Source organism: Amblyomma maculatum, chromosome 10 (genome assembly GCF_055883805.1).
Source record: "Amblyomma maculatum isolate TAMU_Amacu chromosome 10, ASM5588380v1, whole genome shotgun sequence".
NCBI lineage: Eukaryota > Metazoa > Arthropoda > Arachnida > Ixodida > Ixodidae > Amblyomma > Amblyomma maculatum.
The window spans coordinates 80,453,056-80,469,722 of record NC_139353.1 but is presented as its reverse complement, the minus strand read 5'-3'; the positions used below and the strand labels follow the sequence as shown (position 1 = coordinate 80,469,722).

Below are 16,667 nucleotides of genomic sequence, written 5' to 3'. Positions count from 1 at the left end.
AGTGACGCTAACTCTGGGTCCATTCTCTGCAGCTGCGCCATTTGGGTTGTACTAATAGCCCCCAGAAAGGGAAAATCATCGGCCTTTTCTTCTGAACATATGGCGATGGGCGAGCGCGACAGACAGTCAGCATCCTGATACTTCCGTCCTGATTTGTATACGACTGTTACGTCATACTCTTGTAATCTAAGGTTCCATCTAGCCAATCGTCCTGAGGGGTCTCTGAAGCTGGCGAGCCAGAATAATGAATGGTGGTCGATTATAACGCGGAAAGGTCGGCCGTAGAGGTATGGTCGGAACTTGGTGAGGGCCCATATTACCACCAGGCATTCTTTCTCAGTAGTTGAATAGTTGGTTTCGGAGCGGGTAAGTGTTCGGCTCGCGTAAGCGATGCCCCGTTCTGCACCGTCTTGCCACTGAATTAGTACTGCACCAACCCCAACGTTGCTGGCATCAGTGTGAACGTCAGTTGCGGCGTTTTCGTCAAAATGGCCTAGTATCGGAGGATTCTGTAGGCGGCTGCGAAGCTCAAGGGAAGCGGCCTCTTGTTCACTTCCCCACAGGAGCGGCGTGTCATCTCGTGTCAGTGTGGTTAGCGGTTCTGCGATGTGCGAAAAGTCTTGTACAAAGCGTCTGTAATAGGAGCACAAACCTAAGAATCGTCTAACCGCTTCTTGTCAGTAGGGTGCGGAAAACCAGAAACGGCAGCTGTCTTTTCAGGGTCCGGGCGAACACCTTTTGCGCTGACCACGTGACCAAGGAATCGAAGTTCCTCAAAGCCGAAGTGACATTTCTCCGGTTTGATTGTCAGATTGGCGTCTCGGGGAGCTTTTAACAGAAGGCGTATCCTTTCTAGGTGTTGGTCGAAGGTGATCGAAAATATGACGACATCGTCCAGGTAAACCAAACACGACTGCCACTTCAAACCGGACAGAACGGTGTCCATCATGCGTTGGAACGTGGCCGGTGCCGAACATAGGCCGAACGTTAGCACCTAAACTCATACAAGCCATCTGGTGTCACGAAAGCCGTCTTCTCCCGGTCTCTCTCATCCACTTCTATTTGCCAGTACCCACTTTTTAGGTCTAGTGACGATAGGTAACGGGCATCTCGCAGTCGATCGAGTGCGTCGTCTATGCGGGCAAGTGGTTAAACGTCGTTTTTAGTGACGAGATTAAGTTTTCTGCAATCGACACAGAACCGCAGAGTATTGTCCTTCTTTCTGACGAGAATCACCGGCGAAGCCCACGGGCTTGTAGACGGCTGAATGACATCGTCGGAAAGCATTTCGGTGACCTGTCTCTGAATCGCTGCTCGTTCCGTGGGAGAAACGCGGTATGGGCGTTGGCATACGGGGCGCGTGGTCGCGTCTGTTATTATACGGTGCTTGGCGACTGGAGTTCGGCCCACCTTGGAAGACGTTGCGAAGCAGTCTGCAAAATCTGCCAAGACAGCCGAAAGAAGATCCTTCTAAGCCGGCGATAACTCGGTGTTTATTTCGACAGGTGGCAGAACGTGACGAGGTCCAGTGTCGTCTTGAAGGGCTTCTTCCACGGTGCACAAATGTGGACACTCCGCGATGTCTTGGAGGAAGGAGATTACCGTGCCTTTGACGACGTGCTGAAATTCGTTCGAAAAGTTGGTGAGCAGAACAGTAGTGCAGCCATCCCGTAGGTGGACGAGGCCTCGGGCAACAATAAGACCACTCTCAAGCAGCAGCGGGATATGACCTCCGCCATGGCCTCAAAGTCATGAAATAGGTCATTCGGCACGCACATTACGACACTGCACCGTAGTGGCACCGTGACATCATCCTCCACAATACGGAGAGCATGGCTACAGGGATCACGGGTGTCTAAGCGTGCCACTGCCCGTTTGCTCGAGAATGTGACTCGTGCCTTGTGTAGGTCGATGACAGCACCGTTTGCCTGCAGAAAGTCGAGCCCCAGAATCAAATCTCTCGAACATTCGCGCAAGACAACGAATTCCCCAACGTAGACGAAACCGCGGATGCCAATTCGGGCTGTGCACCTTCCGGCCGGGCTAATGAGGTGATCTCCAGCCGTGCGAATGCTAGGGCCCAACCATGGCGTCACAACTTTGCTCAATTCCTGGGCGAGGGCGTGGCTCATCACTGAATAGTCTGCACCGGTGTCAAGTAACGCGATCGTGTTAGCTCCGTCAAGTGTCACGCACAAATCAGAAGTAGCCCGTCTGATGCTGTCGCTACCCTGCCCCTGTGAGAAATCAGCGTATCGGTGTATCGGCGGCGGAGGATCCTCAATTTTTCCGACAGCAGCGGCCCTGCCTCCGGAGACCGCTGGAATTAGTTTTCCCGGTGTGGACTTTGAGAACGCCGCTCAGTATTGCTGGGGTCTCTGCGAGGGCTTGGGGAACGGTACCGCAGCGGAGATGACGATCCTGAGTCATAGCGCCTGTATCTCCCAGGCCTTTGACGGGCCGACAGATGAGCTTCTATTTCGAGCGGCCGTTCGCCGTTCCGTGGACAGGGCGCATCGGGTGCGAAGCCGCGAAGTTCCACTCGGCGATACGGGCATGCACGGTAAAGGTGGCCGGCCTCCCCGCAGTGGTAGCAGATTAGCCTGCGGTCCCACGTACGCCACACGTCCGACTTGCGAGGGCGTGTAACAGGCACCACAGCTTGAGCCGATACGTCATACGGACTGATGTGACTAACCACCGGTGTCGGGTCAATTGGACCACAGGCAGCTGCTTGACGTGCAACGAACGCGTACGTTCGTTTGTCGTCGACCCGTGGAGGCATGATAGCGACAGGATCGTAGGCAGCTGCCTGACATTGCATTACAACAGTCTAGGCAGTTTGCATTTTGCATGCAATGCGCATCGGGTGCCTCTCGCATAACGTTAAACGATAAGGTGTGCTGTAAATGTTTAGTTCCAGGTTTTATAAGCGTTAGAAGATAGAGACAGATCATGGACTGTTGAATGTGAAAGCGATTCCAATCTTTTATTCATCGGAAAAAACTTTTCTGAACAACTTATATAAAAAAGTTTAGGAATCTGTCTACTGCCAACAGTAGGTGGGTTCAGTCTTACGCATTGGCCGCAAATAGCCCGTCAGGCTAGCCTCAGGGTAAACGCACCCGCGTTTTGTAACCTTGAATTCAAAATAAATGAAAGAACGAGGTCCAATTTACTATGAAATATTCTGGCATTCTAATGTCGTCAGCGATTTATGATATTCTGTAATACTTTGCTGTAATTCTGTGCTCCCTTGTAGACTTTGTAGCTGTTTCGTACCATCCTATTCCAACATCACGAAATTTTGATGTTACTGTAGAAATATCTCTTGTTACAGCTGATTTGATGCAAAAAACATTTGCACTGGCTTAGCTCAGCAAGGCAACAATATGCGTAACGAATGGTAGGGGTTGGCCTAATTGAGCTTTGTTACTCCTTATGTTAGACTGCGCCGGTTAAGCAATTTGGACAACGTTGTATTTTTCAATGTGCGTTCATAGTTGTATTTTTATAGTGAGGGCACGCACCGCGGCTTATGTAATGAGTATTGCGCCAGGAGAAACTGCAGTGACGTAGCCTAACTAGGCCAGGATCATCACGATCATAATGGACTCGCATGTTGGACGATGAAGATGATCATGATCTTAGCGAAGCGTGACGACCAAGCGCGGAAGTAGCTGGCTGTTTAGCGCGGCTAAGCGTTATCTTTTGTCTTTGTTACGGCGCACACGCAGATGTGATTGGAGTGGACTGCCTTAAATTCTCTGCTTAGTATCCCTGTGTAGCTTTCTGTATGAAATAGTATTGAAATTGTTTTGGAACCGCAGAACCTTTCATATAATTTTTCGAACAGCCTTCGCGAATTGAGAATTTACTACTCCACTTGCCAAATCAAAATGATATTTGTTGTCTGCTGATGACACAGTAACCTCTTATGCATATCGAAACTGCCCTCGACTGCCACCCGACATATATGAATCTGCCTCTCGGTGTACTCATTTTGATTTTCGATGACAGGCGACGTTTCCACAGAGCAGATAATGGAAAACTAGTAGCCGGCTTGGAGGATTTGAAGATCGAAGAACGTACGTTTATTAGGCCTATCACTCTACAAATTTGATGAGGTAAGCATATGATGCGGATGGTGAGCAGCATACAGGATGTTACAGTCCCAATAATCGAGCGTATGGCCTTGCAAAACTGTAGAGCAATATATTGTTTCGTGGCATGCATGATGTCAGGATAAGGTGGCTGAAGAGCAGCCTGCAAGCGGAGATCGATGTTATCTAGAAATGGACGAGCCTGGACAAAAAAAAATGTAATGGTTGAGTATGTCATCAAAATATTTTCTACCTTCATTAGTACTGTCATACTGAGAGCACCCTGACAGCTTTCATTCTTCACGTCGACATTGCTTTTCACCTAATTTTTCACCATTCAGGAGTTGAAGGCATGCTTTGCGTTGAAGGGATTCTGACAGGTGGAGAGGAAATTATTTAAAAGAGCGATGAATGGACAAATGTTTGCAGCAATCGAAATGACATACAGTCGTTTTACTACTTAATGAATGGTGTATCTCATACAATTGCGTCTAGTCCTATTTTGTTCGATGCGACCATAATCCATTACCATGGTACGCATTGCAATTTTTTTTTCCAAACTAGCGTAGAGATCGCACTGACCATATAATTGCGCCTGCAGTAGACAATAGCACAAGGCATTTGCAAAATCGGCGGTCTAAAACGAAGCACACTGGCACAAGACAAATATTCAACGGTTAAAATATATTTCAAGAAAATGACGAGTATGCTCCAAATAATAGCACCATTAGCGAACCCTAAAGAGACCCGGTATCAAAATCGACGCTCTCCTTCCCGGCGTCTCCCGTAAACTGAGTTGCTTTGGGGCGTTATACCCCTAAACCAACCAGCTTTCCTCCGAATTCGTCCATTCACTAGAAGCTGCCTATGTGGCATTGCAAGTGCACGTCGATTTATCCACCAGTACTTTCAAATAGATTTTCTGAATTCTTCTTGCATCATGTACCCGTATAAAAGGCTACCTGATCTTCCAGTCACCCAAGATGTTGATATGTCCAAAACGAGCAAGAAAATTACTAAGAGCACCGCTCTTCCTTTTAACAGATGTGTCATCCTAATAATAATTTCAACAGGTCATTCGTTTTTCAGGTGACAATATCTCCCCGTTATCCCAGATTTAAATGAATGAAAAGCAAGCCTGTGTTAGAATGGCACCTGAGGCAAGACAAACCGATGGTTTTGGAATCTGTTTTTTTTGCCGCTCCTTATTCGCGGATAGTCTCACTGTGGTCCAGAGGCGGCTCCGCACTTTTCATATAAGTCACAAGGCGTGGCCACTGTGCTAAAAGGAACCTGAAAAGAAGCTGGAAAGGTGGTTATCTCTTCAGTTGGGTAACAAAACTACCTCTTAATGCAATTATTTGTATACATTCCGCGAGCTCCAGCTCAACGTGGCAACAAAAGCAATGAAAAAGCTGGCAAAATAATCTGTTCAAATGGTGTCCTCCTGAACTACATCTTCTCAAAGAACTTATGTGCTTCCCAATTTCATATTAGATACTTTTTAAAAAGAAGGCGCATCTCTGGGAATTACCGGCAATACACTGCCCGGTTCTTTAGTTCACGAAATGACGTCAAAAACTTACTTTCAACATGAATGTCTTCACTATCTAAAAAGAATTTACCATCGTCGACCCCATATCCTGCGGCATTTTGTGGTCACGAGAATGTTCAGCATTGCGACAGTCGGGGCTGACCATAAATATTAGAGCTAATTACCGCAAACCATTCAATTCTGCATTCTTTTTTCGAGAGCTGCCGGAATGCGGCTTTATCGCTCTGATTCTGGCACGCGTATCAGTTCTGTGTTTTTGTTTGACCGTGCTCGTTTTCGTGAGACGCAGCTTTATTAGTTTGCTTGTCAAGCGGGTTGCTATGAGGTGTTTCTCGAAGATTCCGGCCACTCGCTTGCATTTCTGCAATGTTCTAGGTTGTGCTAGTAACCATTCGTGATGTTATCTCGATCTTTATTGGCAGCCTTTATATCGAGCACTGATGCGTGAAACCAGCATTCTTAAATAGGCTATTGACGAACAGATTTGGTGCTACCGCCACCACCGAGTATTGAAGTTCATTTGCGGGCGCAAGATTCCCAATAAAGAAATAATTTGAGTATTTCACGGCTGTGTCCTATTTTGCTGTTTAACGGCGTTTTCACCCCTACTGGTGGATGTGCTGAATCCCGACACTGTACGTTACCTCGAAGATGGCACCCGCCGAGCAGAAAGCCCCCTTGGCTTTCGTCCAACTTCGTGAGCCCCCCTGCTTCCAATGACAACTGTTCGAGGATGCTGAAGACTGGATCGACGTGTTCGAACGCATAGAAACTTTCAAAGCCTGGAATAACAAAACGAAGTTTAGGCATGTCTACTTTGCTCTGAAGGATCTGCCCGAATGTGGTTCGAAAATTATGAGACAGCTTTTAAGGATTGGGAGATTTTCAATAAAGTTTGTGACTGCCTTTGGAAGTGTCATCCGAAAGGAATGAGCACAGGCCCTCTATCAATCAAGACCAACTGCCTAACAAGGCTGTCCCGGCTTACATTCAGGAGAGGAAGCGCCTTTTTCGCCACGCCGATCCAAACATGACCGAAGGTGAGAAAGCGAACTTTTTAATGCCAGGGCTTGTCAGAAATCCGCCAATACCGTAGCAGAATTTCAAACTCAGGCGTGGGTCACCGAGAATACGATGGAAATCCGAATGTGCCACTACGATCGACCGCTCCAACCGGTCTACGTAAGCTTCTACACCAGCGCATCTGCGAGTGGAGAGATCATTCAGGACCTCATACGGGAGATCGTGCGAGAAGAGCTTCGCCGGTTGTTGCTCTCATCCCAACAAGCTCAGGTGGTTATGCTCGCGGATGTCGTCTGTGAAGAAGTCCGTCAGGCAATGGGCGCCCCTCAAGCAACAGCTCCTTTAGCGCCGACGGCTCTGACGCAAGAACCCACTAGGATGAACTGCACTGCCGCATAAAGCGTCCTGCGCCACGACGAGACCCCCTAAGCCCAGTCGACGCGAACAAGCTTCTTTGGAACGCCGCTCCTTGGCACGCTCACCAAGCTTGGAACAATCTTCAAGCCCCAGAAAATGCGACGCCTGGAGGACATATAACAACCGATCACTCTGTTTCCATTATTGTAAGGCTGGATACATTCTCCATCACTGCCCGTACAGATATATCGGCTTGCGTGGTTTTGGCCATCAACACCCCAAGATCCCGTCTCGGCGAGCGACCACAAGAAATTGACGACTTCCTGCGGGGGTGAGAGCACGCGTCGCCAAGTCGTCTTTCACGCTCGCCCTCGCCTTTTATTGCCCCCTTTGCGTCTCCGGCCAGAGGTACGTAGAAAGAAGGTCCCTAGCCCGCGCAGTTGAAACTAAATAGAGCAACCTTTGGAGTTGAGGTTGATTCACAGCGAAAACACGAACACCTACCGCCGCCGACGACGAGGGATGACGACGCAGCCATTAAATCGCCGCTCCACACGACGATAACATCGACGATATCACGAATAGGCTCTAAGTTGACATCGCTGCCCAGCGAAGCGACGACAGTTTTCCCCTGCCGCGACTCCAGCACAAGGCGAATCAGAGATCGACCACCAAAGCCAATGTGCAATACGAAGACGGGAACTAGCGACCTTGACGTTGCTGTCGACGGCAGCCACGTCACTGCCCTAGATGACACCGGCGCTAACTATTCAGTCATGAGTGAATCGATTGCTTCCCATCGCAGGAAATTTGGACCGCTTAGGATGGCCCGCTCATCAGCACCGCTTGGGCAACCTTTTGCGCCGTCAGGGAGATGCACCGCAAAAGTAACAGTGAATGAACGGACGTATCCCACCAGCTTTGTGTACCTACAGCAGTTCCGCCGCGCGTGATTTTGGGCATAAATGTTCTGTACGAACATTGGGCAATAATCAACCTTCGCTGATGGCACATTAAGCTCTAGACGGACAACGCCATACCTTCTACGACGACGTCGACGTATCAGATCGCTCTAAACGTCCTCGACGAAGGCTTGACAGTGCCACCCAATCAAGTGTCGTCAACTATGTGGGTAAGGCAGACATCTATATCGCCGACGGCGTCGTCGAAAGAAGCACTGAGGTGCTTTTGGATAGAGTGGTCGGCATAGCAAAAGGTGTCACCCATGTCCGAGGACAGACTTAGGTGTTGGTGACGAACTTCACCAAAGAATATCGGCGTCTTAACATGGGCACGACCATCGCTTTCCTTAATCATATGGCGGAGAGCCGAGATGTATTCGCCCTTCCCTGCCAAGCCAAAGACCCTACCTAAGCAGCCCACGTTCGACACTAAGAAAGCACTACCCCAAGACCGGCAATACCTGAGTGGCCATCTACTTCAAAGGTACAGCGAAGACGCTTTTGTTTTGCACCAAAGGTTTGACAGACTTCGATGAAAAAGTATCGCCTCATCACAGAACACGCTCGACCGCTACGTCAAAGCTCGTACGGTGTATCGCCCCAAGAATGCCAGGTCATATGCAGTCATGTTGAGGAAATGCTTTGTGATGATGTGATCCAGCCATCGAACAGCTCCTGAGCAGCACCAGTCGTTTCGTGAAGAAAGCGGACACTTCATTCCTGCGTAGATTACCGCCGCCTAAACTGCATAACAAAGAAGGATGTGTACCCTCTCCTTCACATCGATGAACGACTGGACCGGCTCTGTAATGTTAGGTAATTCTTATTAATAAACCTGCAGAGCAGCTATTGGCGAATTGAGGTCGACGAGAGAGATCGCGAAAGGAGTGCATTCGTCACACCGGACGGCCTATTTGAGTTCAAGGTGATGCCATTTTGCTTGTGCTCCGAACCAGCCACATTTCGACGGGTAGCGGACACTATTCTGAGTGGCTTAAAGTATCAGATTTGTTGGCATACTTCAATGATGTCGTTGTCTTCTGGTCAAACTTTGAAGACAACCTGAAAAGGCGACGGAGAGTGCGTAATACCACCAAGGCATCAGGAATGACAATAAAATCACAATAGTGCCACCTCGCGTACGTAGAACAGTTTTTCCTGGGCCATATCATGAGCAAAGATAGCGTTCGCCCAGACCTGTAGAAAACTGCTACAATCGCCTAGTTTCTTTCACTTGTCCCAGTCTATAATAGCGCAGAATTTCCCAGTATGGTCAACCAGCTGGTCCCCGTGTTTGCATTGTTGTCTAGATTCTACAGCCTTCCGACAAGAAAGCTGTGCGCAGATGACTTGGGCTATGCGCTTACAGCCGCCAATTTGTCAGGAACGTTTTGTTCATCGTCGGACCGTTGACGCAAATTACGAACGGTGATGTGCCTTTAAAATGGGAAGCGCTGCCGGCGGGAGCATTCAAGGAGCTTAAGCGCCAATTACCTCGCCCTGCCCTCCTCTCCTCGGACACTTTGACAAATACGGCGAAAAAGAAGTACACACAGACGAAATCAGCGTTGGCCTGGGCGCAGTTCTAGTTCAGAGAACTGAAGGACGAGAAAGAGTTAAAGCGTATGCCAGCCGGGCTGTCGAAAGCCGAAGTGAGTTACTCGACTGCCGAGAAAGAGTGCCTCGTGATCATTTGGGGTACTTCAAAGTTCCCTCCATACTTACGCGGCCGAACACTCAAGGTAGTAAGCGAACAGCGCACTCTGCTTGATGGCAACTTTGCAGGGTCCCTCCGGTTGCCTTGCCCGATGACGACTACGTCTTCAAAAATTCCACATCACAGTTGTCTACACGTCCGGTCGCAAGCACTCTCATGCCGCCTCCCGGTGACGAGCCCCGTTGATGTTCCGCCGAAAGAAGACGACGAAGACGCCATTTTTGGATCGGTAAACACCATCAATTTCACTGAACAGCGATCTGACAATGACCTGAAAACGCTGGCCGATTGCATAGAAAGAACTCTTCCCCTCCTCTGTGTTCAAGCGCCAGCTGTCGTCCTTCGCGTTACAAAATGACATCCTTGTGAAGAGCTTTGCATCCTAGAGGACCGCACACCTTCTTGTACCTACAAACCCCTGAGACGGTGTTCTACAAGCGTGTCACGATGATCCCATGGCAAGACGACTCCATCTTGCACGCACATTGCACCGAATCCGGGATAAGTATTATTGGCCACTGTTAGGTGCCGATGTCACCCATTACGTCAAAAAGGGCGGTGAGTGCCAGCGATGCAAGACACTACCGACGACTACTGCTCATCTACTAAACCCAATAACACCCCCAACTAAGCCATTTCAACAAATTGGGATGGACCTCCACGGACCTCCTCAATTTCATCGAAGGGAAACAATCGGATCATCGTGGCCCCTGATTCCATTACCCGTTACGCCGAAGCAAATCCTTTTCTAACGAATCCGCAGTGGAAATCGCCCAGTTTTGCGTCCGACAAGTTGTCCTTTAACACGTCTCCCCAGAAGTGTTCATCACGGACAGAGAAACAGCATTTATGGCAGGGCTCACTCAAGCCAGCCTGAAGTACAGCGATACAATTCACCGGAGGGTGACCGCCCACCACCCGCTGAAAATGGACTTACAGAACGTCTGAATAAAACCATTGCTTGCATGCTTGCTTTGTACATACGTCGACGCCGGACACAAGACCTTGGACGAGTTCCTGCCATACGTGGTCTACGTGTATAACACGGCAATCCAGGAAACAACCAGGGTGACTTCGTTCAAGCTTGTGTACGGCAGGGAGCCCTCGCCGATGATCGACGCGATGCTGCCGTACGTGACAGAAGACAACCCCGACGTCATCGCTTACCTGCAACGTGCAGAGGAAGCCCGATGATTCGCACGGCTGCGCATCAAAGACCAGCAACACACCGACTGCCGCTAATGCAACTTGTGACGACGCAATGCAGCGTACATGCCGGGAGAACATGTGCGGGTTTGGACGCCTGTGGGCCTGGTGGGCTGCAGGTTTGGTCGAACATGTGGCGCCATCTGGGAGGCGCCGATGTAAAAGGCGGCTGTCTGGATCAGCAACCGTGGGTAGCGCCGACGCTGTGTTCCGATTTCTTCTTGGTTCCACGTAAGAATAAAAAAAATAAACGCCGACCGAAACAAAGGTCTGTACTTACTGTTGTATATAGTTATTTCGAATCTCATTACGAACCCATTACTTTTCGTTTCGGCTGCGCATTTCGCACGTGTTTTTTTTTGTACTGTACATCACGCTAGGTTTCTTTTAAGCATGCACGTGCAATCGCTTGTTTATATCCAGCACGCAGCACGCGAAATACACACAAAAAAACGGGTCTTTTTTTAAACTCCTGGAACCAACTAGAGCTCTAAAAGTTGTAACAACTACTAAAAGTTGTGACCAGCGCTCGGCAGGTCTTCGGACACGGCCTGTGTTGTAGAGAGCGAGGAGCCTTGCTGCCCAGCGGGAGGTTTTTTTTAAGACAGCCTAATGATAGTTTCCAGCTGTTCTCGGCGCTCGCCTGACGTGGAAGCACGACATGGAGAGCGAAGCACATTGCAGGAGTGCACGCTTTCTGACTTGCCACACGTTCATTGCTCCCCGCAACAAGAACACGTCCTTTTAAACTAACAGCTCGATCTGCTGTTGTCTTTACGGGTGTCATATTAGTACTAAAAAAAACCGTCGGAAAGAAATCGAAATTCAAGTTTTTTTTTCGGTTTCCTTGGAAATCATGCAAGAGAGATATGTCGAATCGTTAACAGTGGCACCCGGCCTAGCAGATGCAACTGGCATCCGTGATATTGTGTGGGTTTGGCAACAACCACATACCAAAAAAAGAAAATGAATTACATATGTGGTGAAGAGACACCTGCAGGGCCGAATAAAACTTACCCCTAAGCTGACATCGCAGAAGGCGGCTTTCTTTTCGGCAGCCCATTTTCTGAAGATATCCGAGAATCCTTCTGCACTGTGAAGTTCCCCGCGCACTCCATACACGTGCTGGCTTCGTACAGTTTCTGACCGCGCACCAAGCAGTTATTCTTAAATTAAGTCTCAACATTCTCGATCGTTCGAAATCCCCCGAACAGCACGCGCTGTGGAGCTGGCTCAGCCACGGGTGCTTTTTTTGCGCACTGCACCGTCACAAGTCACCACTCATTTCGACGCATAGAGTGGAAAATAAAAACTACGGTAGAACTGCCGAGCGCCGAAAAAGCACGAACGCAAGGCCCAACGCCTTAGGGTACATCTCCAGATACAGCCTGCTCGTCCCGTCCTGGGGAAGACGTGATTTTTTCTTTTTAGGAGCCTTTGTTTTGACCAACGGAGCCCAGCTCTCGGCTCTCGCTTCTGGGGGGTCTAGCATGCCGTCTACACATACACTGCCATCGAGGGGAAAAGCCAGTGCAGCGCATTGCACACTGGCTTAGGTTTTGTTTCATTTGTCTTTACTTTTATGCCGTATTATCCGGGTTCCAAATTCCTACTTCAAAGAAAAAAAAACCCCGAAGAGTCGCCAGCAGAAGCGCTCGCTCGCCGACGATGCGCTGCGCCCAAACCGCCGCCGGCCTTCTACTAGACGGCATGAATGGGTAGCGGCTTTCTTCGCTTTGCTTTCGGTTTTTTTTTCAACGCACACATGGTACATGTGTCTCTTACGTACGCGTGTGGCACGAGGCAGGAAAGGACCGACAAAAGTTTTCTTCTAACAAATTTTCTGCCGAGTAGCGTAGACTTCGTGTTCACTCCGGTGCCTCTCTCCGACAAGCAGACATACCACATACGGGTGCGCCGGCGGGAGGTGGCGCTACTTGTTCCGGAGCAGTCCCAGTCAGCACATGCCATCGGCCCTCTAATGGGGATTGATTGGGCATTACTGGCCCACAAATGGCCCAATGGGAGCTACCAATAATACGCAGCCGCGCTATAACAACTATTATTGGCCCAGTGAACTTCACCCTTATCCGTTATTGGCATTCAACCGGGTAACAGCGGTTAATAATGCCCATGCATGTTTAACAGCTCGTCATTATAGTATACACAATGAGGCAACCTGGTCATTATTGGCCAACCAGCGGCAATGGTATGCCAATATTTTCCACACCATGGTACAGCCTGGTAAATATAGTCCGGTCAATAACAACGGCATCTCAATATTGAATATATCTAGGCATACAGTGGTCAATAATGTCCAACCAACTTTTGTGGCTTTCTAACATTGTAATATCGTGCTTTCTAGTGGTCGATATTGTCTAATGAGCCTCGATGGCTTGCCAGCATTGCCCATATCACGGCACAGGTTGGGCAATAATGTTCTGCCAATATGGCTGTCATGTCAACATTGAATATATATTGGCATACATTGGTCAAATTGTTCTGACAGTCATGGTGGCCTGCCAATAATGTACACAGATCGGCTTATAGTGGCCAATATTGTTTGATAGACTGTGATGGCTAGCCAGCATTGCACGTATCATGGCATAGCTTGGTTATTATTGTCCGGCCATTATGGCTGTCTTGTCAACATTGAATATATCATGGCATACATTGATCAATACTGCCCCACCAGCTGTGGTGGCATCCTAACATTGTATATATCTTGATTTATTGTGGTTAATATTGTCCAATGAGTTTTGATGGCGGGCCAGCATTGCACATTTAATGGCATAAATTGATAAATATTGTCCGGCCATTATGGTTGTCTTGTCAGCAATAAATAAATATTGGCATAAATTGGTCAGTAGTGAGCTGCCTGTCATGGCGGCCTGCCAACAATGTATATATTTGCATTATATTGTTCAATATTGTTCAATGGGCAGTAATGGCTAGCCAGCATTGCACACCAGTGGCATAGATTGGTCAATATCGACCCATCAGCTTTGGTGGCATCCCAACATTGTATATATTGTGGTTTCTAGTGGTCGATATTGTCTAACGAGCTTTAATGGCTGGCCACCATTGCCCATTTCAGTCTGCGGCGGCGCTAAAAAATCAGCAGAAGCAGCTCTGACCGCCAAAGAAATTTTTAAATGTGCATGTATCCCAATATAACAGTTTTTGGGCTAATTTCGTCCCAACTAAATTTTTCGCTGGCCCGGACGTCAGTTGACGTTCAACTGTAGAAGATATTCATACGCCTTACGTAATGTGGACCACCATATATATAATATTTATTGCGATTAATGTATAGATTGTCCTAAAATTGTTTGACTCAGCTGACAACACAAAATGCACATAATCACAGAAAGTGTAGAATTTTTCTGAATACATTTTCCGTGATTCGTTAATTGTTATGAATGACCTGGTGATTATACTTGACAATTTTGGTAGAGAACTCTTTTATTAACGATTTTAGGCACGATTATAGGTTATGTAAAATTCTGCATATAATATTTTTGAGCTAACACAGACAGTGTTCCAAACTTTAGCCAAGTGTTGAAAAAATTCTGACAGCACGTGAAATCTACACTGCAGAAATTTGCGAAGGCGAGATTAATGCTGCTACATACGGTGCATCACGTATCATTATCGTTATCAATTAAACGCAGTGTCATTACCATTCATACTGTCATCACTGTCATTATCATAATTGCAGCGTCATTCTCGTCGCTATCCTCACGGTAGACACGGAGAATTATACATGGTGCTAGTTTCGCGATCCAGGGTTTATGGCAGTTGGTTAAAGCGCTAGCTATGCGAGGAGTTCGATTCCTGGTGGAGACGACTTGTTTTTATGATCTCGTCAAATCAGGATGATTGAAAGTGATTGACACACAAGTGCACAGATCCGATGCACTGATATATCCATGCACAGATCCTGAGCACAACTCTCGCGCACGGGATTTAGTTCCATAGGCCTAATATACGCACACGAGTGCACAAGCATACACGTACGCTCGAGCACAGATCTGACAAGCAAATGTTTATGAGATGCGTGTCTGCGAAAAAACTCCTGCGCAGTCAAGAAACGCAAGGTACTTAAATGCAATGAACGCCACAGAACGTGTGTGCAGCTTGAACAAACACCAGTGGTTACGTTTGGATAGTAAACACAGAAACGATCGAATATATACGGTGAATCCATTTCAGGTGAACGTTTGTCTATGATTGGAAACACGCACGCGTAGCCTCATTATTTCCGCCTCTTTTTACGTGATGGAAAGAAATCCAACATGTTCAAGCGATAGCAGAGGTGGGAGAGATCGATCGCGCTACCCAATCAAACACGCACTGCATGATTCGCCATTAAGCTAGCTGTTTTCGGCATTCGGCATCAGCACCGACTATACCACGCCTCAGTACTAGCTGTTATTATAGACAAATATGTTGGGGGCTGCTTTCAAGGCCTTCTAGTTCTCATATCTACTGAACACAAATTTGCATCTTATTGCTGTACTCTTTTGCGCTCTGCTGTGGGCTTCAGCAACAGACAAAGACTGAACGCCTTTGGCCATCGGTGCAGCAGCGCATAAAATATTTCAGCTCAAAGAAAAAATAGAAGCAACATATATACTATTCTATGTCTAGCTAATTCACTTGACAAGAAAAGAAATCTGAACTCTCCTGGAATGGTTCGTATTGTATTGCGACGTAAATCGCACACTGCCAAAAAGTTGTGGGCATGTGGATGATAGAAAAAAAATTAACAGCACTACATGGGGCAAGGCAAACGAAATAAAAATGAAAATTTATAACAATTATCTACAGTGCAATGAATGCGTGCTCATGTGTTGCCAGCATATATGGTAACCAAATTGAAATTGCATAAAAACGATGCTTTACGGAATTTATTTTTGTTCGAAAGCTGCAATATATAGCTCATAATGATACATTTGACTGCAGCATTTGACAGCGTTCTCCTAAGCACTATTCAGAAACTATTCTTCAGGCGTTCATTGCCTTATTATCCAACTATATAACCACCGCACCGAAGGCGTTTCCCTCCAGAGAACTAAATAATTCTATCCCATCGAGTCAACCAGGCAGCTAATGGCAATTCATATATATTAAAAGTAATGCGAGTGCGTTACTTTAGCTATTTTGAGCCATTTTTAGAGAACACCATTTTCAAAGAATTTAACACGATTGAGAATTAGGTTTCCTTTGTGAAATATTCTGCCGCTTTCACAAGCGCAGCTTCCGCGGGATGAAATATGACTATACCGCGCTTCTTTCTGAGGACTATACATTGTCCTATGCTTGTAGATATAGTTTCAATTTTGACCCTTGCTTTCTTTATATTTTTTTCTTTACTGCCAATTTAGTTATTCAGACGTTAGCTCGTCGAGTATTTTGTTATTCTTGCTGCTTTAATGCCCACGCTTAGTTCTATGCGGATTTTTTCTCGCTCTCAACGTTGACCTGATTTGCAAAAAAAAAAAAATTAATGCCATGAAATTTTTTAACCTTGAAGTATTCGTAGTTATGGTCGTTATCGCTTTTCTTTTCCTTAATAGGAATACTGCAAGTATACGAGCTGCTGCATCGCTCAGTTGCGCGTGATAACGTTTCAAGAGCATTCGGATGAACAGCCACTTGTGTGCGATCTTTAGTAAAAAATTATGTCCATTTGTACGAACCGAGAACGATTCCGTGAAAACTGAAGATTGTTTTACGTA

General features: G+C 47.3%; 1 long non-coding RNA gene across 1 annotated transcript in view; it reads right to left on the bottom strand.

Moving 5' to 3' along the window:
• Positions 1–11,016, bottom strand: part of LOC146176852 (uncharacterized) — a 134,559-nt gene extending 123,543 nt beyond the window's left edge. Inside the window, exon 1 of the long non-coding RNA XR_014701223.1 lies at positions 10,885–11,016. This is a non-coding gene — a long non-coding RNA (uncharacterized LOC146176852). The remainder of the gene's footprint in view (positions 1–10,884) is intronic.
• Between the last annotated feature and the right edge of the window lie 5,651 nt (positions 11,017–16,667).